Source organism: Heterocephalus glaber, unplaced genomic scaffold, assembly GCF_053883595.1.
Source record: "Heterocephalus glaber isolate CG9 unplaced genomic scaffold, H.glaber_assembly_v1.0 deba00001593, whole genome shotgun sequence".
NCBI classification, from domain to species: domain Eukaryota; kingdom Metazoa; phylum Chordata; class Mammalia; order Rodentia; family Bathyergidae; genus Heterocephalus; species Heterocephalus glaber.
In genome coordinates, this window is record NW_028258368.1 from 10,488,124 (window position 1) to 10,514,852 (window position 26,729).

Genomic DNA, 26,729 nt, shown 5'->3' on the forward strand with positions numbered 1-26,729 from the left:
TCATGACACAGCTTTGTAGAATTACAGAGTGCAAAATTACAGTCAGAATTCTCCATTTCCCTGGCTTATAAAACAAAGGTGGAAAACTTTCACTTAGGTCATTGGACTAGTTAATTTAAAAACTCCAGACCCAGTGACCAGATTTCTTTGTATTACATTATTATATCTCTTTATCTTTATACTCCTGTTGTTTCTTTGCATTCCAATACACATTGAATAGAAACGTTTGATGTTCTTATATCAAAAAAATGTTTTAGGGCCTGGGAATTTAGCTCAGTGGCTCTGCACCTGCCTCGTAAGCATAAGGTCCTGAGTTCAATCCCTGGTACCAGAAAAAAAAAAGAAAAGATGTTTTAGGACAGATGTTTGAAAAATCCATGTGTTTGGAATGGCTTGCTTCTTCTTCTTTTTTTTACTTTTGACACTTCATTTTTAAAACATACTTGTTATAATTATTGAAAAATATGCATGTCTATAAAAATTATGATAGAAATAAAAGAAAAACTTAAGTAACAACTCTACTTTTAATACTTTGTCACAGTATTTCCAGATGGCTGTAGAATGTGGGACAGCATAGTTTCTGGAACTTGCTATCTTTTACCCGCAATTTTAAATGCCACTTTGGTCTTAGGTATTTCTTTTTTATATATAGTCTTAGATTTATTTCCTATCCATTCATCTTTCTTTTTCTTTTAGCAGTAGTATTACTTATAAAGAACTCTCCTTTCAAAAGCTTAGAATCTTGAAGTATACATTAGGATTTGATTAAAATTAAAAGTCACTTTTTTTTATCCAGGAAAATGAACTATGGCAATCCTCTGCATTCTCGTTCAGTCTCATATCTGCTCTCTTTGGTTCTTATACTATATTCAGAAACTACTCTTCAGGGTCCTTGTATTGCCCTCCTCCCTACTGGCCTTTTGCACCAGCATTTCTTATACAGGTTATGTGAGTGCTAAGCTTTGAAGAACAGCCAAAATTCTGGAACAACCAAAATTGTCCATTTTGTCTTCTTCATATTGAATTTGAGTTTCAAAAATACTTTCCCTACAAGTTTGTGCTGAACTTTTGCCCTTAGGCATTTACCAATCCATGCTAATTGATTGACAATCCTGGGTACACAGGGACAGGTAGGGCAGGTGCCTTGTGGTCTGGCTCCTATAGGCCTGGCCCTTAAGCATTAGTGGGCAACATGCCCAAGGGTATTCCCAGAGTGTGAAGAACAGATGGTGAGTGTGGAGGAGGAGCATCCCTGGAATGTATCACCAGCTGTAGCTCTCCTGGGAGTGATGCCTGTCTGTCCTCCCCCTGCCCCTCCTGCCCTTTCTAGGTGGCTCCCTCATTCCTCAGGGTTTGAGGCAGAAATAGCCATGGACTTAGGTCCTACTTTGCCTCCTCTTCATAGAGAAGGCATTGTGGCAGCACAGTCAGAGACACTGACTTTTGACTCTGGGTTCAAATTCCAGCTCCTCAGTAGCTACATGAGGAACTGGTAAGTCCACACCTCAGGTTCCCTTATATAAAGTGAGGTTCACATAATGCCTGATTCCCAGGGTTGTGTGGCCGTTATCCCAGCTGAAGCCAGGGGTAGAGCCTGGAGGCCAGTGTGCAAAGATTACACTGGTTCTACTCCCCTGGGGGCTGGTTCTGCAGTGCACCCAGAGGACGTCCTCTTCGGGCAGCTGTCCCAAACACAGCTGCCAGTCAATTATGCCCTTGCCATCCTCATGACCCACGCCTATTTACTTTATACTTTTTGGCTCTAGTTCCCCTGAGAAGTAATTATCTTTCCGCTGATGTTCTGTGCCATCGTTTTCTCAACAAGCAGGTCTCATCTCTTTTCCACCCTTCAGGATAGCTAAAACCTTTCTCATCTCCTGCTGCAATCTGGCTGGTTACTTTTTAAAATTATATTTATTTTAAGGGATACATTAAAAACATAAAACGTGTACATATTAATGAGGTGTCACCAAGTGATGTTTAGATCCATGTATACACTGTGTAACGTCTAAATGAAGGTGAATATATGTCTCCTTAGACATTCATCACTTCTTTATGGTGACAACATTCAAAGTCCTCTCTTCCAGCTTTTTGACTTAAACAGTACATGACTGTCATCTGTAGTAGTTACCTACTGTGCAGTTGCACACCATAGCTTCTTGCTCCTTAGCACAATTTAGCCCCCAGTGGCCAGTCTTTCCCACCTTTCCTCCCCCTGATAATTTTCTCATTTCCATAAAACTTTCCTCATGTGTTCCTAAGTGCTGAATGATTTCTCAGTCATAGATGTTTCCACCGGAGAAGGTGTGGAAGGTCCCATCCGTCCACTGGACTGTTCCATTCAGATTTGGAGGTTATTCTTACAGCATTAGATTTGATGGAATTAATTATAAAGTGGTAGCAGCAGGTTGCAGTGGAGGGGGTTGGTGTCCTGGGGATATTTTAGTAAAATATCACAGTGTTTGCTACATGCCGGGTTAGTTTCCTGGGACTCTGGTGACAATGTCACACAAACTAGGTGACTTAAACACTAAAGACTGTGAATTCATGGGCCTGGAGGTCAGGTGACTGAGATCAAGCTGTGGGCATGCAGATCTCACTGAGGCCAAAAGGGAGGACACTTCCTGCCTCTCCCAGCTTCTGGTGGCCTCAGCTCCTTGGCTTATAGAGGCATCACTCCAGGCTCTGCGTCCACCACTACATGGCCATCTTCCCTGTGTCTTCATGTCCCTTATAAGGACACCAGCCATACTGTGTTAGGACTCATCCTCCTCTGCTATGACTTTATCTTAACCAGTTACATTTGCAATGACCCTATTCCAAATAAGGCCATATGCTGAGGCCTGGGCCTTCAACATATTTTTTGTGGGTAAGGACAGAATTTAACCCATAATGCGTGCTGATTACTACCTTAACTGTGGCCACCCCACCATTGCCATTCTGAAACCTTCTGCTGACACCAGATAGAACCTCTCCACTAATGAGCCCTTACCTTTGCTCCAAGGGTAACACTATTTAGGTGCCTCTGAGGCCTCCTGCAAGAAGGGTGCATGGATGCCTGTTGGCTGAGGTTCGTTCCTTAGTTCTTTCCCCATCACGCCATCCAGTTGGGGTGACTTAGTGACCTGTAAAATTTCTGTGTGCAGCCTTTTGGTGCCTAAAGCTCAACAAATATTACATTCTGTTATATTCTGGTGCTTAACGTGTAGAAGAGAATTCCCAAGTCAGACTAAGATAACCTGGTTTTCTGCTTTTGGGATTCTCATAATTGAGTAATGCTCAGATTTGACTCTTTGGGGAAGACATCTTTATGTTATTTTCAAGGGCTTGTTTTTTGTTCTGTTGAAATCTAAAAAGGTTGTACTCGAAGTTTTATCTTTGTTTATCTCTTCTGATCCAGGTTTTCTGGTCTTTTGCTCAAGGTTGTGACACTTCCTAACCTTGATTAAGTGTCTGTCCCCTCAGTCTACACTCTTTTCTCCACATTTTCATCCTGGTCTTTCTTTGTGTAATGAGAACAGCTCCTTGGTTCTTTCTTCAGGGTCAATTATACTTGCTTTGGCCCCAAGGAGGATTGTATTTATTTCTATTTTTTTAGAATGCTTTTATTGTATATACTTAAGGTATACAACATGATGCCAGGGGATACAAACTGATTATGAAAAGGTTATTCTTGTGAAGCAAACGAACCTAGCCAGTGTCTCACAGTTACTTATTTCTGTGGTTGTGAGAATGACTATGATTCACTTATTTAGCATGAACCCCATATACTGTACATATTTTATTATTATACAATTTTATTACCTGCATACCCATATTCTGTATAATTTTATTAACCATAGTCCCACCAGTAGTGGGATTTCCAGTCTTGCTGCAGCATTTTTGGGTTTCCCTGGGCAGGTTGATGTTGTAATTCTCAGCCAAGTCACATTTAGGGGTCCACTTAGGGGGACTTGGAGTTCTCAAATAAGATCTTCTTCCTCCTGTGGATTTTATCTGTCAGGCCTTTGTGATTTATTTTTACCACCTCTTTCTCTTTTTCTTTCTTTCTTTCTTTCTTTCTTTCAAAATATAAATTCTTTCTATGTTGCCTAGGCTAGTCCTGAATTCCTGGGCTGAAGCAGTCCTCTTGCCTCAGCCCCCTGAGGAGCTAGTACTACAGGTCCACCAGCTCTTGATAAGTCCTAGCTCCTCTGAGACTAGTGATGTGAAGCTAGTAAAGTAATTATTCTGATTTTCTTGCTCACTATTTCCAAGATTTAAGTAAAAAGGTAAAAACAATACAGAGCTTGCTTTACCAGGTAGATTTAGTCTTCATCATCCAGTGGAAGTGCCCAATCCAACCCCTGAATCCCCACCCCACCCCAGCAGCCTATACTCCCCCCGTGGCCCAGCCTCCTCCTGGACACACCCCAAATTTGAGCTGGCCTGACCCCCTCCCTGTGGCCTCTGCTGGTCTCTTGGCCTGCCATGACCTTGGATGTCCTTGGTGTACATGATCTTATCTCTCTAGATAGATACACGCTTTTGCCATTCTATTCCTGTTACCTGAATTACATTATATACAAAGTACTGAGTTGGAGATTTTGAAAATATGTGCAACAAATATCATTTGTATGGGTGTAAACATTTCCTGAAACTCTTTATGTGAGTGATATAGTGTGATCTATACTTTTAATGAACAGATGTTGGAGACATTGGTAATGTGGGCCCTTTTTCTATTAAAAGTCACCATAGGAGCTTGAATAAAACCTGAAAGTCCAGTCTTTCCTAGTGTATCTGTAGGCACTTATCCATGACTTGAAAAAATAAAGATAGAACAAAAGTCCTAAGGGTAGAATGCTAACATTGGTGAAGCATGACGAATTTCAGCTATTTTTAGTTGGGCGGTGTGGATCCCTCCTTACCCTACCAAGAACAGAGGCCGGTTTGATCAGGGAGGTCAGTCTGGTGGGCCTGGGAATCAGATGTCTTACTTTTCAATTCCAGTGTCAATATGTAATGGCAATATTTTAGGACATGTGTTCACAAAACTGCATATGTAATCTGAAGGATAATACCTCCCATCCTTTTTCTCTAATCTGTGAAAATGAGCCCAGGTGCTCTGGGGAGTTTGGGACAGTTCTCATCTCCTATAAAGCTGTGCAGTTGACCTTTCTCCACACTGACTGTCCAACATGAACTGACCTTTGTGTTTGCTGATGGTAGGAGGGAACTGCTACCATAGCTAGTGTTTTTATTTCATTGTGACCATCAGTTCCCAGAAGACCTGAGCTGTCTTTTAAAGTTCTTAATTTGAAAGAGTAGTGACCACCCAGTGTTATTAATTTGGGCTGTAACTCACCCAGAACTCCAAGCTTTCCCCCTACCCTGGCCAGAGCCACTCCATGTTATGAACTTCCCCATGGTCTTAGCCACCCACTCCTCCTCCCAGTTGGAAGTTTTCCAAGGAAGCACTTATCTCTTTCTCAGCCCCTTGTACAGATAGCCCGCATGGACTCTGCTGGTTGGGTGCACTGGGAACAAGTGAGGAGCTCAGTCTACCACAGCCTGTGCACCATGATATAATACAACCTGGCTCCTTAGGGCCCCGAGCTTCCAGAAACTCCATATCCATGATCAAAGCAGTGATAGAAATCCCCAGTTACAGGGAACTGACAAAAGACCATGCAACAAAGCCAATGGTTCTGGGAGCTGAGATGATAGGACCCAGTCCTGCTGTGGCTTGGTTTTCTGTAGGGCAAGAGTTGTGTACCTGCAAAATTCCAGTCTCCACAGGCAATTCTTATGTGCTAATAATGTCAGCCTGGCTGGGTATAGAGGAGTGGGGCAAGCTGAATTCCTGGACCACAGAACTCAGCTGGGAGCTGTGGGTTCCAGTGCACGGTCCTTGTGGAGAAGGGCAGTGAAGGGTTCTTGTTCTGCAGAGAGGAATCCTCTGAGACCCCAAGTTCTGTGTGCACAGTAGCCTATATAGTCCAGTTCATTCACCCCAGTTTTTTTTGTTTTTTTTTTTTGTGGTACTAGGGATTGAACCCAGGCCTTTTGCACTGAGCTACATTCCCAGCTTCTTTTCCTTCTTCTTTTAAGTCAGGGTCTCTTTTAAGTCATTAAGTTGCCCAGGCTGGACTTGAACTTGCAATCCTCTTGCTTTGGCCTCTTGAGTAGCTGGGATTCTAGGCATGTGCCACTCCTGAGGTAACTTGCTTCTGATGTCACCTGAAAATAGAAATTTATTTATTTATTTTGAGACAGGGTGTTGCTTTGTAGTTCAGACTGGCCTTGAACTCACAGTGATCCTCCTCCCTCAGCCTCGCAAGTGCTGGTATTACAGGCATGCATCATCATGCCTGGCCTGAAAATAGAAACTTAATCTCTTGTGCAGGTGCCATATGCCAAACTTTAAAAATGGTGCTCTGAACTGTGTCTTAAAATTTAAAATTCTTTATTGAATCCTTGAAACTAAAATGTTATTATCTACACCATCTCAATGAGGGAAAAAGTAAAGAACTGCACGTGTAGTCTGCATGCTAATACTTCCCATCTTTTTCTTTATTCTGTGAAAATGAGCCCAGTCCCCCAAGGGAGGGCCACCGTTGGAAAATGGTGGAGAGAATGGAGTTCAGCTCAGGATCCTTGCATCTAAGATTAGGTTTCTCCACAAAGCGAGCATGCCTCCATGTCTTAGTAATCTTCCCCATACTTCCCCTTACAAAGTACCCAGAGCAGTTGACTTACCAAAGGAAAGATTTGTTTTACTCACAATTCTGGAGGTTCCAGTCCAAGACATGGCAGCTGCATCACTTTGATGCTGTGGGGATGGTGCTGGATCTCAGTGGTGGGAGCAGGTGTGGGACAAAGTGGCTCAGTTCACAACCCAGGAAGCAGAGAGAGGGCATAAAACTGGGACACAACTCCAGTGACCTAAGAACGTTCCAGAGGCCTCAGCTCTTAAAGATTCACAGTGTCCCCTATAGTGCCTCACTGGAGACAAGGCCTTTTACAAATGGGCCTCTGGGGGACACTCATCCAGACATAATACACTGGGCCCTGCACACAAGTGCATGTGCACATACAAACATGAGTGCACATGCATGCACATACATGCGTACTCACAAGTGTGTATGTTACACACATTGTAGACATAGCCATATGCTATTTCGTTGAGAAGATTTCTTTCTACTCTCCCTCTTTAATATGGGGAAAACTCTTTGGCGATCTTCACCCCTTATTTCAAACCCACTTACAGCAGTGAGGATGAGGGCCTCAGGGTGGGCTGAGTTCCTACCTGGCCATTGGTAGGGCACCTAGTTTATTTCAAATCTCAACTCCATATTGGGAGGCAAAGAGATCATCTTTCCTGCTTCTTTGAAAGAGGTTCCAATTTAGTTCATGGCCCTGAAATTCTCTATCACTGGAATCTCAATTTTCATTCACTTTATTCCAGGAATTTTCCTTTAGGAGATAATAAGAAACCAAACAAAATCCTCCCCTAGGAGAAACATCTAAGGTCCCACAGTGGCCAGTGAGGAAAAGAGGCCCGAGAGGGCCAAAGAAGGCAGTGAATGAAGAGCTGAGCCCTGGAGGCTGGAGAGAGAGGCTCAGGCTTTGCTACACTTCAGAAAGAGCAGGCTTCCAGCTTGTCTACTAAAGCCACCATTTTTCTGAGAATAAGGCTTTCCTCCTTATACTTCTGAATTGACTTATATAGTTTATATTTTTGTTATGTTTATTTTATGATGATTTGCTTTCTTGATTTGAAAGATGTTGTATTATGGCATGAGGTATCCGGGAAGGACTGAGTGCTACCTGTGTCAGGTACTGCTCTGGGGGTCTGAGTGCATAGGTTCACTTAGTCCTCGCACATGCAGGTTAAGGTGGAATTCCCTCTCCTTGCAGAGGAGTAGGTGAAGCCAAGAGCAAGTCCTGACCTTACCTGAAGCCACCCTAGGGCAGGATAGGGACTGGGATTGATCCAAAGCAGACCAAGGGTCTGGCATGTCTTACTTATTTACTCCTCACTGCTACATTCTGCCCACGGGTATAGGTGCAGCCAGGAAGACTGATCTGCCCAGGGTCCTGATTCTGCCCTATCCATATTCCAGCCTGAGCTTATGGATGAGATTTCAGGGAGCCTGTCAAAGAAAACACATCTCCTGCCTATGTGCTTCTCTAATGTCAGTGTTTCTGGGCAGTGGCTTCTTCCACATAGTGATTTAGGGACCCAGGCTCCTTTGTCTTCCAGCTCCACTAGCCCAGAAAGCATCTGGCTTACTCCTCTTCATCCTCCTTCTCCTCTTCCACTCCCTCTTCCCTTTTCTTCCTTCTGCTCTTCTCTTTTCTTTCTTCTCCTTCTCTTTCTCCTTCCCCTTCCCTTTCTCTTTCTTCTTCTCTTTTTTGCTTTTTCAGTACCGGGGATTGAACCAGGGTCCTTCACTGTGAGCTTCATCCCCAGCCCCACCCTTTTAAAATTTTGAAAGAGAATTTTCCTAAGTAACTAACTTGTCCAAGCTAGGTGTGAACTTGTGTTCCTCCTGCTTTGGCCTCTCATAACGTTGAGATTACAGGCATATGCCATCATGACTAGCACATACTGCTTCTTCTTTTTTGTAAATTTTATTTTATAAGTACATTTCAGGTACACAATATAATGACATTCATAATTGGAAATTTGCACCTTTACATACTCTCTTGGTTCTGATTTTTCCCTATTCCCCTGCCCTCCCTTCAATGCCTCTGTCCCTCCCTATTTATAAAGACTTTGTTTCCTTTTTTCATTTTCTCACATTAATTCCATTGCCTTCTTTCCTTTCCCTACCCCTCCCACATCCCCTTCCCCTTTGCCCCTTTTCTTCCTATTTCACATTATCTATTATAGCTTTTAATCCTTATTTACACTTTTAGTTTCTCACACTAGAGAAACTACTCGGTATTTACACATGTGTGTCCTATTTATTTCACTTGAGTATCGCCTCAATGTGCATCCATCTAGCTATAACTGTCTCTAGTTTCTCATTCTTTATGGCTGAGTAGTACTCCATTTTATTAAAAAAAAAAAACCCACAATTTCTCTATCCAGTCTCCAGTTGATGGGCATTTGGGCTACTTCTAAGTTTTAGCTATTACAAATTTTGCTGCTATGAACATGGGTGCACATATTTCACTGTGGTATGATTCTTTTAATTCTTTGGGGAAGATACCCAGCAGGGGAATAGCTGAGTCAAATGGAACTTCCAGTCCTAGTTCTTTGAGATCTCTCCATACTGATTTCCACAGTGGTTGCACCAGTCTGCATACCCACCAGCAGTAGAACGGTGTTCTTCTTTCCCCACAGCCCTGCCAGCATTTGTTATTGGTTGATTTCATGACAGAAGCCATTCTTTTTGGAGTGAGGTGGAATCTCACCATTGTTTTCATTTGCATCCCTTGAATGACCAGTGATGTTGAACATTTTTTCATGTTTATTTGCTATTTCTAGTTCTTTGTCTGAGAAATGTCTGTTCATTTCAGATGGCCATTTTTGGATTGGGTCTTTAAATTTGGGAGATCTGATCTTTTTAAGTTCTTTATAGATTCGAGATAGTAGACCTTTGTCTGAGGAAAAGCAGGTGAAGATTTTTTTCCCACATTGTGGGTTGTCTCTTCACACTGCTGGTGGTTTCTCTTGCTGTGCAGAAGCTTTTTAATAAGAAGAGATCCCATTTGTTGGTTGTTTGTGCTAGTTCATGGGCAGCTGAGTTTTGTTCATAAAATCTTTTCCTACACCAGTGTCTTCTAGAGTTCTACCTAACCTCTGTTCCAACTGGCTCAGAGTTTCTGTTTTAATATTTAGATCTTTAATCTATTTCGATTTTAGTTTAGTGCATGATGAAAGATATAGGTCTAGTTTTAATCTTTGGTAAGTTGAAACCCAATTTTTCCAGCACCATTTATTAAAGAGGCTATCTTTTCTCCAGTGAGGGGGTTTGGCACCTCTATCGAAGATGAGATGGCTGAGTGTGTCTGGAGTTATTTCCACATCTTCTAATCTGTTCCACTGGTTCTCAGGTCTGTTTCTTTGCCAGTACCATGCTGTTTTTATCACAGTAGCTTTGTAGTATAGTTGCAGGTTGGGGATTGTGATACTCCCTGCCATGTCTCTGTTACCTAGAATTGCTTATGCTATTCTGGTTCTCTTCTTGTTCCAAATGAATTTTTGGATTGTTTTCTCAAGGTCTATGAAGTATGCTGCTGGGATTTCAATTGGGATTGCATTGAATCTATATAGCAGTTTTGAAAGTATAGCCATTTTGACTATGTTGATCCTTCTTACCCAGGAGCAGGGGATGTCTTTCCATTTTCTGATATCATCTTCAATCTCTCTTTTCAGAGTGCTATGGTTTTCAGAGAAGATGTCTTTGATTTTTTTTGTTAGGTTGATTCCTAGGTATTTCAGTTTTTTGGATGCTATTGTGAAATGAAGTGTTTGCCCTATTTCTGTCTCACTGAGTCTGTTGCTCATGTAGAGGAAAGCTATTGATTTTTGTGTGTTGACCTTGTATTCAGCTACGCTACTGAATTTGGTTATCAATTCTAGAAGACTTTTGGTGGGATTCTTGGGGTCTTCTATATAGAGTATCATGTCATCTGCAAATAATGACAATTTGACTTCTTCATTACCTATCTTTATTCCTTTTATTTCTTTCTCTTGTCTAATTGCCCTGGTTAATGTTTCCAGAACTATATTGAACAGGAGTGGTGATAGTGGACATTCTTGTCTTGTTCCTGATTTTAGTGTGAAAGATTTCAGTTTTTGACCATTTAGTATGATATTGGTTGTTGGTTTTTCATAGATGGCCTTTATCAGATTGAGGTAGAGACTGTCTGTTCCAATTTTTACAGGGTTTCTATGATAAATGCATGTTGGATTTTGTCAAATGCTTTTTCTGCATCTATGGAGATGATCATATGGTTTTTGTCCTTGGCTCTATTAATACAGTGTATTACATTGATTGATTTGCGTATGTTGAACCATCTCTGCATCCTTGGGATGAATCCCACTTGGTTAGGGTGTATGATCTTCTTGATGATTTCTGCATTCTATTTGCCAGTATCTTGTTAAGGATTTTTGCATCTATGTTCATTAGTGAGATTGGCCTATAGTTCTCTTTTTCGGTTGAGTCTTTCTCTGTTTTGGGGATCAAGGTGATGCTTGCTTCCAGGAATGAATTCAGTAGTATTTCTTCCCTTCCAATTTTATTGAAGAGTTTAAAAAGTAATGGCAGTAGTTCCTCTCTAAATGTCTTGTGGAATTGGGCAGTGAAGCCATCAGGACCTGGGCTTTTCTTAGTTGTTAAGTTTTTAATTACATTTTCAATTTCATTGATTGATATTGAGTTGTTTAAATTTTTAGGTCTTCTTCCTTCAACTTTGGTAATTCATATGTATCTAGGAATCTGTTCATTTCTTCTGTGTTGTCCATCTTATTGGCATATAGGTTCTGGAAGTAGGTATTGATGATCCTCTGGATTTCTGCTGGGTCTGTTGTAATTTCACCCTTTTCATTCCTAATTGTATGGACTTGGGCCTTTTCTTTCCTTTTTCTGATAAGGTTGGCTAAGGGTTTGTCAATTTTATTCTTTCAAAGCACCAACCCTTGGCTTATTAATTTTTTATATCATTCTCTTAGTCTCCATTGCATTGATTTCTGCTCTGATCTTTATAATTTCCTCCCTTGTATGAGCTTTGGGGTTGTCCTGCTCTTCTTTTTCTAGAAGCTTCAGGTTCAGGATCAGGTTATTAATTGGGCTTGCTGTTTTCCTAACATGAGTTTTTCCTGCTATGAATTTCCCTCATAAGACTGCCTTCATTGTGTCCCATAGATTCTGATGTTGTATTGTCATTGTCATTTAATTGAAGGAACTGTCTGATTTCTTCTTTAATTTCCTCTGTGACCCATTCATTATTCAGAAGTGTGTTGTTCAATTTCCATGTGTTTATGAAATTTTTTGCAGTTTCTTTTGCTATGGATCTCCAATTTCATCACACTGTGGTCTGATAATATACAGGGGATAGCTTCAGTTCCTTTGCACTTACTTAAACTTGTTCTATAAGCGAATATGTGGTCTATTTTGGAGAACAACCCATGTGCAGCTGAAAAGAATGTGTATTCTGATTTTGTGGGGTGGAAGACTCTGTAAACATCTGTTAAGTTCATTTGTTCAAGAGTTCGTTTGAGTTCTAGTATTTCCTTACTTATTTTTTGTCTAGTTGATCTATCTATTTGTGACAGTGGGGTATTGAAGTCACCCACTACGATTGTGTTAGTATATATATGACTTTTCATGTCCATTAGAATTTGTTTTATATAGTTGGGCACACTAGTGTTTGGTGCATATATATTTATGATTGTCATCTCTTCCTGTTGGATTGTTCCCTTTGCAAGGATGTAGTGTCCTTCTTTGTCTCTCTTAATTAGAGTTGGTATGAAATCCACTTGATCTGCAAAGAGGATAGCTACTCCTGCTTTTTTTCAAGTTCCCACTGCATGGAGTATTGTTTTTCATACTTTAACTTTCAGTCTGTGAGTTTCTTTTTGAATTAAGTGTGTTTCTTGTATGCAGCATATTGTTGGATTTTGCTTCTTGACCCATTCTGCCAGTCTATTTCTTTTGATTGGTGAATTGAGACCATTAGCATTGATGGTTATAACTGAAATGCATTGACTTATCATTGTCATGACTTTTTCTTTTTGTTCTATTCTCCCCCTTTACATGTAATTTCTTTTCATACCTGATGGATTCATTCTATTGTGCTTCCTGTGATTGTGATCCTGTCTTTTCCTAGGATTTTGTCTAAAACTTTTTGGAGTGCTGGTTTGGTATTCATGAAGTTCCTGAGGTGCTCTTTGTCATGAAAGTATCTTATTTCTCCATCAATTTTGAAAGATAGTTTTGCAGGGTACATCAATCTGGATTGGAGGCTGTTTTCCTTTAGGGCTTGAAATACATCACTCCAAGCTCTTCTTGCCTTGAGGGTTTGCATTGAGAAGTCTGCTGTTATTCTGATGGGTTTTCCTTTCTATGTGATTTGTTTCTTTTCTCTCACTGCTTGTAGAATTTTGTTCTTCCGTTGGATTTCTGGAATCTTTAACTACTGCCTATATGCAGATTATTTTTTGATCAAGGCTAGTTGGATCTTATGTGTATGTCAAGTTCTTTTCCCCTGCTTGGGAAGTTTTCTGCCATTACTTCTGTGAAAAGTTTTTTATGTCATCTGCACTCTCCCCTGTTTCTTCATTGACTCCAATCAGTCTTATGTTATTCTTCTTTGCATCATTTAGCAGCTGCTGGATTGATTTCTTGTGGTTCCTTACAATTCTGAAGCAATTTTTCTTTTCCTGGTCACTAATTGCAATCTTATCTTCTATATCTGAAATTCTGTCCTCACATTGGCTCATTCTGCTATGTAGACTTTCAATGGAGTTTTTAATCTCCTGGAAATCTGTTTGCATCTTTTTTCCATTTGTTTCCTATGTTGGGATTCCATCATGTTCCTCAGCTCCTTTATTTTTTTATCTGTGTCCTCTCTAGATTTATTAATCATGTCTTCCACTATGGGCACAATCTCTGCTGTTACACAAGAAATTATTTCTGATTTCATTTTTTCCATATCTTCTTTTGTTGCCAGTTCAGGGAGTCCAGGTGGTTGAGTATCAGAGTGTTTCATCTCATTTCCCTTTAGGGTTGCTGGTTTTGAGAATTGTTTATGTGTCTTCTCATTTCTACGGGGTGGGGGTGGGGGTTGCTGTTGGCACCTACACAGCTCACCTCCTCTGCGCTGGGAGTGGTGGTACTGCAGCCCGGAAGCCCCTACCTTTGCACTGAGAGTGGTGGAACAGCCGCCCAGAAACCCTACCTCTGTGCTGGGAGTGGTGGTATGGCAGTCCGGAAGCCCCTTCCTTTGTGCTGGGAGCAGTGGAATGGCAGCCCAGAAGCCCCTTTCTCTCTGCTGGGAGCAGTGGAATGGTGGCCCAGAACCCCCTTCCTCTGCATTCCATACTGCTGCTTGTTTTTTTTTTTTTTTTTTTTTTTTTGGTACCAGGGATCTAATCCATGCTGCTTCTTAACGGAACATCATTTGCTCATATTCCATGGCCAAAACTAGTCACGTGACCATGCTTGTCTGCAGAGAGGAGTGGGAATTGGAAGTCCTGGCGTTGCAGCCCCACCTACAGTAGAAGAGCATGGACTCCTGGTGGGCTGCTGGCTCCCTCCACCGGGGTGTGTTGAGGAATTCTGACCTTTTGTGTAGCTGATTCATGTTAAATCTGTCATTGCTTCAGAATATGCACAGGCCTTTCTTTTCTTCTTTTAAATACAGAGTAGTTGATAGGCTTAAAAAAAAAGTCTCTTGATGTCATGTTGCAGTTTTTCTCTTTAATATTAAAAAAAATTTAATGTCAAAACCCTAGGCAATTACAAATGGTTATAAATAAATATAAAAAATAGATTCAGTAAAATTAAGTTGACAGTAATATCAGAGACCCACACTAATCAATACAGACAAATGAGCAAGCTTCAGTTCCTCACCATCCAAAAGAAAGACAAGTGACAATGAAGAAGCCAAAGTCACCAGCACCATGAGAATGAACCATGGTCCCCAGGTGGCTGTCTTGGTTCCAAATCCCACGTAGCTCACTGTCTCTTTTTTATACAGCCAGCTGTATCCTTTATTAATTTCAGGACATTTTGAGTGGAGAGAAAAATGTGCTAGCTGAAGTCTTCTTTCGGAACCTCTGTCTCTGAGCCTCGTGTCTTAGTAGCCACCCAGCCCCATGTGTGCGCCCACATTCAGAAGCACAGAGACACTGGGGAGCTTGCAGGGTTTCCACGCTAACACATAGTAGAAACCAGCCTGTGTTTCTAAGACATCTTGGTTTGATGCTCTGATGTGCCACCCCCAGCCAGAATCTTAAAATATGACATTAGTGAATGTTGTTATTAGAAACACCAAGTTCTGCCAAATGTTTCTGAGTTTCTAAACCAATATCACATTTCAAATAGATCATTCATGATCTCTCAGTGAGAAATGAATCCTATTGGATGATTTCTCTGCTCACAGCCCTTCCAACAACTCACATACTGAAAATGTGGCATGGTGGCATGACTCCTTGCTTTCATTTAAATTTGTTGATGTACATTGCTTAGATTCCTTCAGATAACGAAGAGCTATCTTGTACCCATAGAATGTCCAGCCATTTTCATTTATTAATGTCATCCACAACATCACTGATCTAAGAGAACTATAAAATGTATTTTAAAGTATAACTTATTATTGAGTCTTAAGAGTTAACCTCTCAGTATAGAGTAAATAATGAAATCACTACACACAGGGGTAGCACGCTGTGCTGTGACTCCCCCAAAGGTCATATGTTGATTCCCTGAATGCCCGTAGCTTTACTTACAAATAGGATCTGTAAAGAAGTAATTAAGTTTAAATGAGTTCACAAAGGTAGGGTCCTGACTCAACAGGATTACTGTCCTTCAAGTAGGAAGAGAGAAAGCAGTCTTTCCACCGTGGGAGGGCACAATGGGAAGGCAGGCACCCGCAAGGCAGGAAGATGGCTTTCACCAGGACCAACCTGGCCAGCACCTTGACCTTGGACTTTCAGGCTTCAGAACCATGAGAAATACATGTCTCTTTAAGCCACTAGGTCTGTAATATTTTATAGCTGCTCAAACAGACTTAGTATCAAAAAATGCCAAGGCATTTTTCATTTATGGACTTTATTTCATGGCATAACTGGTTGACAAGGAGCTATAAAATATATTTTAGGATGTGAATTTTTATTGATTCTTAACTATGGTGTCACTGTCACTACTGGGTAATGAAATTAAAATAAATGAATCCAGTATAGGAGCCATGTTTTGCTGTAAGCTGTGTTACCATTACCTAGAAGCCATGGTGCCTTTATGGATGTGAGATGGTGCAAGAAAATGTGGAAACCGGTGAATTTTCACATCTCTCTTGAACAGATACCCTCTCCATCCTGCACAGTGCCTCTCACTGCATAGTGCCTCCTCACCTATCAGGGACATCCACCACCACAGAGGCAGCAGTGTATCTTTGATCTCCCAGAACTTGATTGGCTTAGCTGCAGTTCTTTGTGACACATTGTCCCATGCAGATATTTTTTTCAGGACAGCTCTCCTTTGTCACCATTGAGCAGTGGAGAATCCTTATTACATGTGACAGTCAAGGATCCTAGTGCTGTCTCAGCCATGGCTGAGAGACAAAGACCAGGACTCCCTGATACTGGAAGACCAGTTTCTTCTCCCATTGGCTCTCACTGTATACTCTTAAACTGTGCAAGAATTTAACAAGATCCTTGTTCAGTAAACTTCACAGATGCAAACTGGAGCAAGTCATTTCTACAGGTTCAAACTGACAGTGCCAATAAGGATGTTTCCTTCTGCACAATTGCGCAGGTGCCCTGCCCACAGACAGGGCTACACACACTCTCTGCATGCGTGACTTCTTCACCATAAGCACACAAATAGCAACTGGGTAGTTTCTAGCAACTAATTATGTGTTGTATAATACTTTGAAGACCATGCAGATGTAGAATAAAACTTACCAAATCACTGCATCTTAATTAGAATTGATGTTCAAATAATTAATTTGTTTTTCCAAGTTCATCTTGTGTTTATACTTTAATTCCATTTTTCCCCAGTGACTTTATTATGAATAAAAATAGTCAGCCACCAAATTAAGACAAGGCAAAAAATTTTAAAGTAGGAGAAAAGATAGAGGATAAAAAATAGTGTGAGTTATTTTTCTTGAATGTTCCAATTATTATCCACATTAAATTATCAAAAATATTGACGTTCAAAACCAACTTATTATTACACTTACACATGATACAGCTTTTGTTATGCAAAAGATTTTCTGTTCTTGGTTTCCTTCTCTGTAAATTGGATACATGGTAGCAATTTTTGCATTAGACCTTCTGCTATAGTTTATATAATAAATGTCTCCAAAGACCCATGAGCTGAAGGCTTGCTTACCAGCCTGTGGAGCTACTGGGAAGTGGTGAAACTTTTAGCATGTGAGGCCTAGTGGGAAGAAGTGAAGTAACTGAGGACATGTCCTTGATGGATTTATTGAGACCCAGCATCTTCCTGTCTGTTTGCTTCCTGGCCACTATCAGGTAAGCAGCCACCTCATGCTCCCACCACGATGTTTTGTGTCCAAATGATGATAGACTGAACCCTCTGAAATCATGAGCCAAAATAACTTTTTCCTCCTTGATTATCTCAGGTATTTTCTCACAGTGATGAACAGCTGATGAATATATCCTCTAAAACAAGTTCTTTCAAAGTACTCTGGCTTTTCCAGTCACATAGAAATCATATACTGTCTAACATTTTTGAAAAATGGAAAATTTATTGTCTAATTTTTGACACTTTTTCTAGAGCAAAAGAAAGTGCTTATTTAATTTTCCAAAATAGGGTATATACATTTACATTATGTTATGAATTTGGTAAAAATTCTACAAGACTTATTTTTAACAGCCTTCACAGATTCATGCCACATTTGAGAGATGTGTGCTTCTAAGTTATAGTCTGTGCATCTGCACACAGTAGGCAGCTGTGGACAGTGGGTACAGTGGGCTGGGAATGGGCATTTAGAGACCCTCCACTCTCCTCACATGTTGAGCTGGGCTGTACATGTCCTGCTCAAGGCAAAAGGCTTCAGGCTTTATTTCACAAAGGCTTGTGTCCCTAGAAGGTGGCCTACAGGCCTGATCACCCTGAACAGTTGTTTAAAGGCCTGTATACCAGCTCCGCTCAGCCTGCTGCCTGGGCTACCTGCCCAGTGGAATGTCTTGCCCCAGTGGCTCCTCATTTAAATGGTTTCTCAGGCTTTCTGGTCTAGACCAGTCTTCATCTAAGCACTATTCTATGTCACTAAAACAGAAGGTGGTGTATGGGGAATGCTTGCCCTGAGGCACTTGGCACATCTGAACTTGGGTGGGCCACATGCTATGTGGTTCATCTTTAGTTCTGAGAGAGTACCTAGTCCCACCTTGGGGGAGATCTTGTCTCACAGGCCAAGGGAGGGGAGGAGTGAGGCTGGGAGGAAGCATCACATCCAAACTGCTTGACCTTCTGTCCAGATAGGTAACAAGCTGAGCAGAGCAGGCATCAGGACAGGGGACATTGGGGTGCCCAGGCACTGTCTGTGTTCCTCCATGCCTGCCTCTCAGTGGGACTTTTTGTAATGAGAAAAGCAGATAAATGTCAAAAGTAGAAGTGATGTTTGAGCAACTTTTCAAATAAAGAATGCTAGGCAATATGTATATTCAGTAAGGATTTAAAATTTCTCAGTGTTTTTCTATTCATCAAAAATAATTGATCTGGGTTTTGGACTTTTAACCATTAAATGTTTATTTTCTCTAATCTCAGGAGGCTAAGGAAGGAGGATTAAAAGCTTGAGCACAGCCTGAACAACTTAACAAGACCCTATCACAAAATAAAAAATACAAAAGGGCTGAGGATGCAGCTCAGGGAAGGCCCTAGGCTCAATCTTTACTACTGCAAAATAAAATAAAATAAATATTTAACGTCCTTTCTTACCATCCCTCCCCATAATCCCACCTGTCATCTCCTCCCCAGGGCAATACCCCATACAGACTGTTCAGCCTCCAATCTCTGCTGGGGATTTAGAGCAGGGGCAAGGACAGATGGAATCAGGACATTTAGTTCAGTTTAATCACATCCATCACATGCAGGGGCTGGTAGGATCTCCTTTCTCTCAGACCTTTGCTGTTGTTTTTCTTTTTTGTACCGGGGATCAAACTCAGGACCTTGCACTTGCCAGGCAGATGCGGTGCCACTGAGCTACATCCCCAGACTACACCTTTGTATCTGCATGGGGTCCTGGGTAAGCCCGGGTGTGCGGCAGGGTGGACTGAGGCTGCCAATCTTGCTGGGGCCTGAGGACATGAGTTTAGCTTCGCCCATCCCTGCTGCTCTCACATCCAGCTGTTGTCCATGCAGCTCGGTCACCCTTGTGTCATCTGGGACTCCACAGCCCAGCAGGCTTGAAGTGAAGACACGGTTAGTCATCAGGGTGGAGAGAGAGGGCCCATGGGCCTGGGGCCTCTGTGTTGGGGCAGCAATGCCAGAATGCTGGAGTGAGCCACGGAGAGCCAATTCTTTAACACGTTAAATGGTGTAAATTGTTAAAGTACTGCCTAGTTAGGAATCCATCGTAATTATGTCTTCCTTATTCTTTCAGCTGGGATATCAGACAAACTGTTCTCAAAGTATTTGGTATGTGAGTTATTCACACAATCAAAAGGGAGATTCTTCGAAAGGCCCATTCTTAATCTAAAAATAAAACTGTAATAAGGTGATCTTTAGACCTTAGAAAGAGGAAAAGGTAGAGAATGATAACTCATGAAATGCAGCAACATGAAATGCCGCAGAACTGGTCTTTTCATGCCAAATGCACTGTTCTCGTGTTTTAAAGGCCTGCCTCATTCTCACGGTGTGACTCATAATGTTTCCCGATGGCTTGATCTCAAGTATGCCAATTTCACATGTCACAGGCGCTTCATTCTCTCCCAAACCAATTTTATACTTGGCAACATTTTTTAAAACTTTTTCTCTTTAAATAGAACTCACTTGTAACGAGCATATACAGTAACAATGTGTCTTGCATAGTCACAGTAGAATTGCCATCAAGGCCTGTGGGTGCATGCATAGCATTCCTGCACACTTTTGTCTGCTCCGAAGAGACCAATGGACAAGGGGTGACAGTGCCATGCAGACTGCTTACTGGGTGAGTGGCATCCCTATAGAAGGTGGTCATCATTTCTTACCTCAGTGCAACCTAGATTTTCTAAATTTTTTTATAGTAATGTTACTCATAAAAGGCTGAACGTAGAAATTAGAAAACAACCGTAAGCAGCTACTGAAGAGCATAAACAAATACTTGTAAGATCACAAATCCTCAGGTGGATGCGGCCATGTGGCCCACTGAGGGCTCTGGACTGGGCGACCATCCTCTCCTCTCTGGTCCTCAGCTGCTCCTGCAGTCCACATGACTCCACTTTGGAATTGTCACTTTCTTCTGCTCTGGGCTTTCTCACTATGTACTGACTATTTCTCACTATGTCATAACATGCCGTTCAGTCAGGTTGCATCTCAGATACAGTTTCTAAAAGCCACATCTCTATGCTGGACCTCTGCTGGAGCTGGTGCGTCTATAGAGCGCTGAGAGGTCGGACTGAGTGCACACTGCTCTCTGCACACGCATAGCACAGGCATGTGGCAGAGTCCATGGCGCTGAGCTGGGCCACTGGCTCATCCTGGTCCCAGCACCCTGATTCCAGGCAGTTCCTTACTGCCTCAGCACAGGTGGGTCCCTAAGCACCAGCCTGATAAAATCTCACTCCCTAGACTGGAGCATTAAGAACAGGTTGTTGAGCTTCCATAATTTTACAGAAAGAACTGTATTGTAGTAGTAGCAAAGAATCTTCAATGCTTGCTCTCAACATCATTTAACACTTTTAAATGTCACAGTCCTAGAACAAAAGCACTCATTGCTGCTTTGCAGAATTGACGAAGGGTATAGAATGTTTAAGATTCTTGTCCAAGGTCACATAGATCCTAAACACAGGAGCCAGATCTGGATCCTCCTGTCCACTGGCAGGGTTCAGCAGCACCGGACTGTGTGAGGCTACCTCAGCTCATCAGACTGCTTCCACAGGTGCTGTTCCCTAGGGCTGCCCAGTCATAGACTCTGCCCAAGAACAGCACCTGTGTGTGCAGCCATGAGACTCACTGCCCAGATGCAGGGTGATGGAGGAGCCCATGGCAATGTGCTTTCATGAAAGGGACACAAGTCCCAGCAGTTGGATCCAGGAAGGTCCAATCCTGCTTATCCTGCCTGTTTACAGCCTTCAGTCATTTGCTCTTGTCTTTGAAATTTGGTTTCTTCCTCTAAAATGAATCGATTGCTGTTTCAATGAGCTTCTTTTTGCCTGAAGACTTTATTCTTCTGAATGAACTGGTGGAGGGCTTCTGTTGAAGGACAGGCAGTTATTCTGATGGGTAAAGAGGCCAGGGACTGTCATTTCCTCCCTTCCAGTCATGATTGGGTACTGTTGTGAGCTCTGAAGTCTCCTTGGATTAACTGTTTAATAATGACAGCACGTAAAAAGGAAAGAAACCCACATGTAGTACTTCTGTGTACTTTAAATGTTGAAGTATTTTTAGGTATAGAGAAAATAATTTTTTAAAAAGCATTACTAAACTCATTTGCTAATTAGTGTATCATCATTTACAATAGGAATTGACATCTTCTTGCTCTGGGAAGAATAAGATATAAATAAGATACACAGGAAACAAACACTGGCCTTCTTGAATTGCTTTCCACCCCCACAATTTGGTGCCCACCCTTGGTGGATTTGGCAAATATCAGGGCCCTAGGCAGAAGCCAGTACTGAAAAGGATTTTCTTCATACACTTCTGAGAGCTCCTCGTGCACTGACCAGACCCTTAACCTGTGGTATGCATGTGGCTTTTAAAGTTAAGACAAAAAGGGGAAAAAAATCATCAGTCATTGCAGTTACTCAGAGTTTCACGTCATTGCTTTTATAGTTTTCAAATGTTCCCTCTAACATGCTCCAAGAAACTGTATAGCCTTTATAAACAGAAGCTGTGTTTAAAGGAGCCTGGCATTTTGTGTTTATATTGTCAGTGGTAGGAGTACCTACTGTCACTGAAGAAGTAACTTCCTGCTTGGCCCACCAGTGGCTAGTAGAAAAACAGAGGGGCAAACAGGGGTATTTCTAAGGCAAAATCACTGGTCTGTTGGCCAGAGTAGCACTTCCACTCCACTGCCCATTCGCTATGTCCTATTAAAACTATTGTATCTGAAGGTGATAGACATTTTTTTCTAAAGGCCATTCAGAGATTTTACACTTCAGTCCTGCTTTTCCACTTACCAGATGCATTGGTGTGATCTTCTGTCATCATGTTCATGGCTTCCACTTCCAGCTCCCCTTTCCCTCTGAATGAGGTGCTGTTTAAAATCTCCCTGCCTCCTGAGCCTAGTGATACATGGGCCTGGGAAGGCCAAGACATCGAGCTTCGGTCCTGGGTGCCAGAAGAGGCCATTTCAGCCCTGCCCATGTGCGTTCTGATTGGACTGCAGGGAGATGGCTTTATTCTGAGCTTCTTAGGACTGAAGTTCCTCCTAAAGATTATCAGAGCTGCACCTTGCAGGGTCAGTGTGACCTCTGAAGTGAATTTCTGCATGTGCAGTAGCTCCCCAGGGATAGAGGCTATTGTCCTCTGCCTCCTTGAAGTCCATGTGAATTATTTATAAGTTAACTTTGACTATTTTTCAAACTTGGCAAAATTCCAGCATACTTCCCTCCCCAGCTTCTATTCCTAGTTGGGATCTCATACTATCAGGGTTCCCAGCAGAACATCAGTGCCACAGTGACAACATGAAAAGCGAGTCGCCAAGGTACATCAGAGGTGGGTGGGATAATATCCACTGGATGGCAACCTATGGACAGCCCACTTTGGCACGATGAAGGCCCATGGCAGGGAAGCTTCCTATGTTCCCTGACCCCTCAGCAGTAATTTTGCTCCTGGTTTCTGCTGTTCTCTCCTGTCCCCGTCCAAGTGGATTGGCACACCCTCCAGCACTGGTACGTGTGTCCGCACTACACTGTCTTCATCAGACACAAAGACTGAGTCACCCTGCAGGCCCAGGCCTGGCTACTCTCCACAGTGGTGGCCTCTGCTTTCCCTGAGACTGCAGTGGCGTTCTCTGTCCACACATGTGTAACGGGTACACAGGGTCCAAGCTAGGAGTAGGGTGCCTCTGAAGATGGGCCGTGATGCCCTGCAGGTCACAGGATTTGTGCAGGGTCAGTGTTGTATTGAAATGGACTTTCTCGGTCTGGTGTGGCTTCTGACCAAGGGCCATGTCTTCCTGCCTGCCCCAATGTGCCAAGCCACCCCCAACTCTGCCAGGAAAGGAGGGTTTCTGAGATTCCTGATAACTCCTGGTTACCAATGTCCCCATGGAGAGGGCTGAAGGGCCATGTGTGCAGAGGTGGCCTCTCCCTACCATAGGTCCTCTGCCCACACACGGGCTGCCAGGGCCCTGTCTCCACAGCTGCCATCCCCTCCCCTCAGTGTCCTTCTACAGCAGGCAGTTGGGAGACCAAACATGAGGTTTCCTTGGGCATGCAGGGTATGGGAACAGCTCCCTGGCCTCATGCCCTGAAGGAGGTAGACTCAAGTTCGGGTTCTGTGCCTCCCTCACCCTTTAGCTGGGCTGGCACAGGGGCAGGGTTGGCAGATCCAGGCATAGATGCCCTCATCCCCACCACAAAGTGGCCACTTGGGTGCTTTCTGTGAAATCTGACAAACTAAACCAATGACCAACGTCCCTTGTTTTAGCGAGGCTGCCAGGCTCCAGCCGCCTGGCAGGGAGGATTCTTCTCTTAAACCAATACTTCTTTTAGTTAAGTGTCATTTCATGACATATCTTTGCTCCTTTCTCAATTTTCACTATTTCATATGTTTGTGTTGAAAATTTGAAATTCTTCTTTTCATCAGTATTTTTTGAGAAAATTTTATGTGAGAGATGTTGTGTAAGATGTCTGAATCAGAAAACTATAAAGAAAATTAGAATCCCTCAAAAATCCCACCACTCAGATATAAATATTCCATATTATAAGATCTTTTTGTTCTTTCTTAAACTTGTACCTACATAGGAAACTTTTTATAAAACTAATACAATTCTGGACATCAAATTTTGTGTTCTTTAAAAAGAAACTGAATGTTATAGATATATTCCTATGTCATTAAATACTACTATAAATGAGCTAGGCCTAGCCTGTAATCCCAGCATTCTGGGGAGCTGAGGCAGGAAAGTATGGGTCCAGCTTGGGCAACTTAGCCATTTAGCAAGACTGTTTCTCAAAATAAAAACTTTTTAAAGGGTGGTGGGGCGGGGGAATATACCTCAGCGTGAAGGCCCTAGGTTCAATCCCTGGAACCAAAAAAGAAAAAAGAATTTTGTTTTATGTAATTATTTGTTCTAAGCCTTTAATTTATTTAAACAATACAGACTATTTGAGGTTTTTCCCCTTAGTGCCCCTCACTATAAGGAATACTGAAATGGCATCCTTGGGTGTAAATATTGTTCCTAGGTCTGTTTTTCCCCCCAATACACAAAATAAAAATAGTTGTTTCAAAGTTGAGATTTTTGATTCAAAGCGGTCACTTAGCTCTCCAGAATGATCATTTAGGCTGTGCTTACACCATCATTTCCAGCGAGTGATCACTACACTTTGATTTGGCAAATATTGGATGTTTTTATTCTCAGCATCTATCTACATAGATAGCAAAAAAGAGAAAGACTCTCATCTACTTAATTTTATTTATTTGATTACTAGTGACACTACTTGTTAAAGAAATATATTTCTTGGCTATTTCATTTCCTTACATGTAAACTGTTCATCCCTCTGACCACTTTTCCTATATGGGGGCAGGAACACATACACACACACTATTGTTTTGGTGCCAAATATTTTCTCTATTTGTCATTGGCTTTTTCATTTTGCCTATGGGCTTTTAAAGGTTAAGACCTTTTATGTAGTTAAATTTCTCTCTTCCCACTGTGCCACTATTTGTAGACTGAGGGCCTTCGTGTTCTGAAAGCAGGGAGATACTCGAGTATACTTTTCCTAGTTTCCATGCCTGTGTGAGCATTTACTGTTGAACCAGCTGGAAAGTCTTTTGGTGTGTGATGTCACCTGGACATGGACTCAATTCTCCCGCCTCCAAAGAGAAAATGCTTCTCCCAGGACCACCTGTGGACTCGTGGTCACGTGTTTCATGTGGATTCTTTATTGTGCATTAAGCTCTAGGCCCCCAGTCTCCTCTTCTTCCCAGCTAAGCTCCTGCCTCTGTCCACTCTTGTAATTGGTCCAGACTTGCATCTTAGTTTAGGATCTGACAGCACATGACAGCACAGCTTTCTGTAGTTCTATTTTCTCAAAATTTCTATACTATTCTTTATTATTTCATGTGAAGTGAAGGAAAATATGGTCATGTTTTAAATTCCTGAGGAAGCCAGCCCCTTACACTGTAGATCTGTGCTGGGTTAAATATGTTTACTTTGGAAAGAATCAACAGTCTTCCTAGCGTATGTCTCTACATATTCAAATCTACCTTGTAACTCTCACGCTTCAGTTTGCTTCTCAATATACCCTTTAGTTGTTGTGTCTTCAATATTTAATATTCATCATTAAACATTTAGTTGTACATATTTAATATTTACTCCTTTGACTGCTGTCTGGTTCCCTATGGTATTCACTGTCTTGCTAATTTTAATGTATAAGAATAGAATTTATTTGTGCATGGTATTTTACATCAAGTCCTCTATTATTAGATCTATAATGCTTATTTGGTTAATGTTCTCAGTATGCTGAATACACCAGCATACCGCCTCCGAGCTATATTTGTAGTTCATATTTCTCTTTCTGTGCTTGCTTCATTCTTCAGGATTTCTAGGAGAGTGTTAAGTAATGGTGATAATTTTTATCTTTATAAGTGTTGTAGTTTGGGGGGTTGTTTTTGCAGATGCAATGCACAGAGTAAAAATTACACTTTACTGTTGACATGAATTTCTGACTATGGGACAGTGACAGCTCCCAGAAGTGACTCCCTGTTGTAAGGGTACAATAGCCCCCACGGAATGACCCTTTTGTCCTTATTGGTGAGGCGGAGCCACCGCCTGCTCTGAAATGTGCTGGGTCCTGCTCTTTCCCTAGGGGTGGGGACCAGGGGGCCAGGGGACCAGCAGACACACTGTTGTGGATGGCGCGCAGCCCCAAGGGTAGAGATCAGTGTGCTTGTGATGAAGATAGCGCTGTGGTCACCACTGCAGAGTGTTCACATATCATCCAGCTCCAGGTCATCCTGTGCTCCTGAGCCTTGTCTTCAGTTGCATGCATGTGACTTCTTGAATTTCCTTCAAGTGACACTTATCTAATCAATACTTTTATTCTGAGCTTAAGACCTACAAAGTGAAAAAAAACGGTCTTTTTTTATGACTCTTGCCATTCTTGGTAGAGAGTTAAAAGCATAGCACAGGACTCTGCTCCTGGGCAGCAGAATGAGGCAGTGCCTATTCTTGCCTTACAGTGGTGTAGGATTTGGGAAGATGTTCTTTCCGAGAAATAGCTCAGAGCCAGTGCACGGAGACTGTCATTTCTGTTTTTGTGTACAAGGACTTTACCATCCTTCCTTTACCAAACCTCAGGAGCAGAATAAACATCTGCCCAAGGGCAGTCATGGAGACATAGAAGCCTGTGCAACTGCCCACAGTATGTGTTCCTTGCAGAGCCTCAGAGACTGGCTGGCGATCCTCCCCACAGCCCATCCCTAGTGGCTCAAGGGTCAGAGCAGCAGACTCCAGAGTGGCTGTAGATGGGGGACCAGGAGCCAGGCACTCCTAGCAATGGACTGTGTGTCTCCCAGATTACCCCACTGGTTCCTACAATGCACACAGGAAGCTGGTAGTATGAAGAGAACACCGGATGTAAAGAGCAGCTACAGTGGTGCAGGCCCTGAGTCCTGCCTCGGAGACTGGGGACAGAGCAGAAGGAGTCAGGCAGCTCCACATGGCTTCTCAGCTCCTGGGGC

The 26,729-nt window shown here is 42.2% G+C and overlaps 1 protein-coding gene across 7 annotated transcripts in view; it reads left to right on the top strand.

Moving 5' to 3' along the window:
- Rps6ka2 (ribosomal protein S6 kinase A2) overlaps window positions 1–26,729 on the top strand; it is a 388,980-nt gene that overhangs the window by 233,502 nt on the left and 128,749 nt on the right. The window lies entirely within an intron of this gene.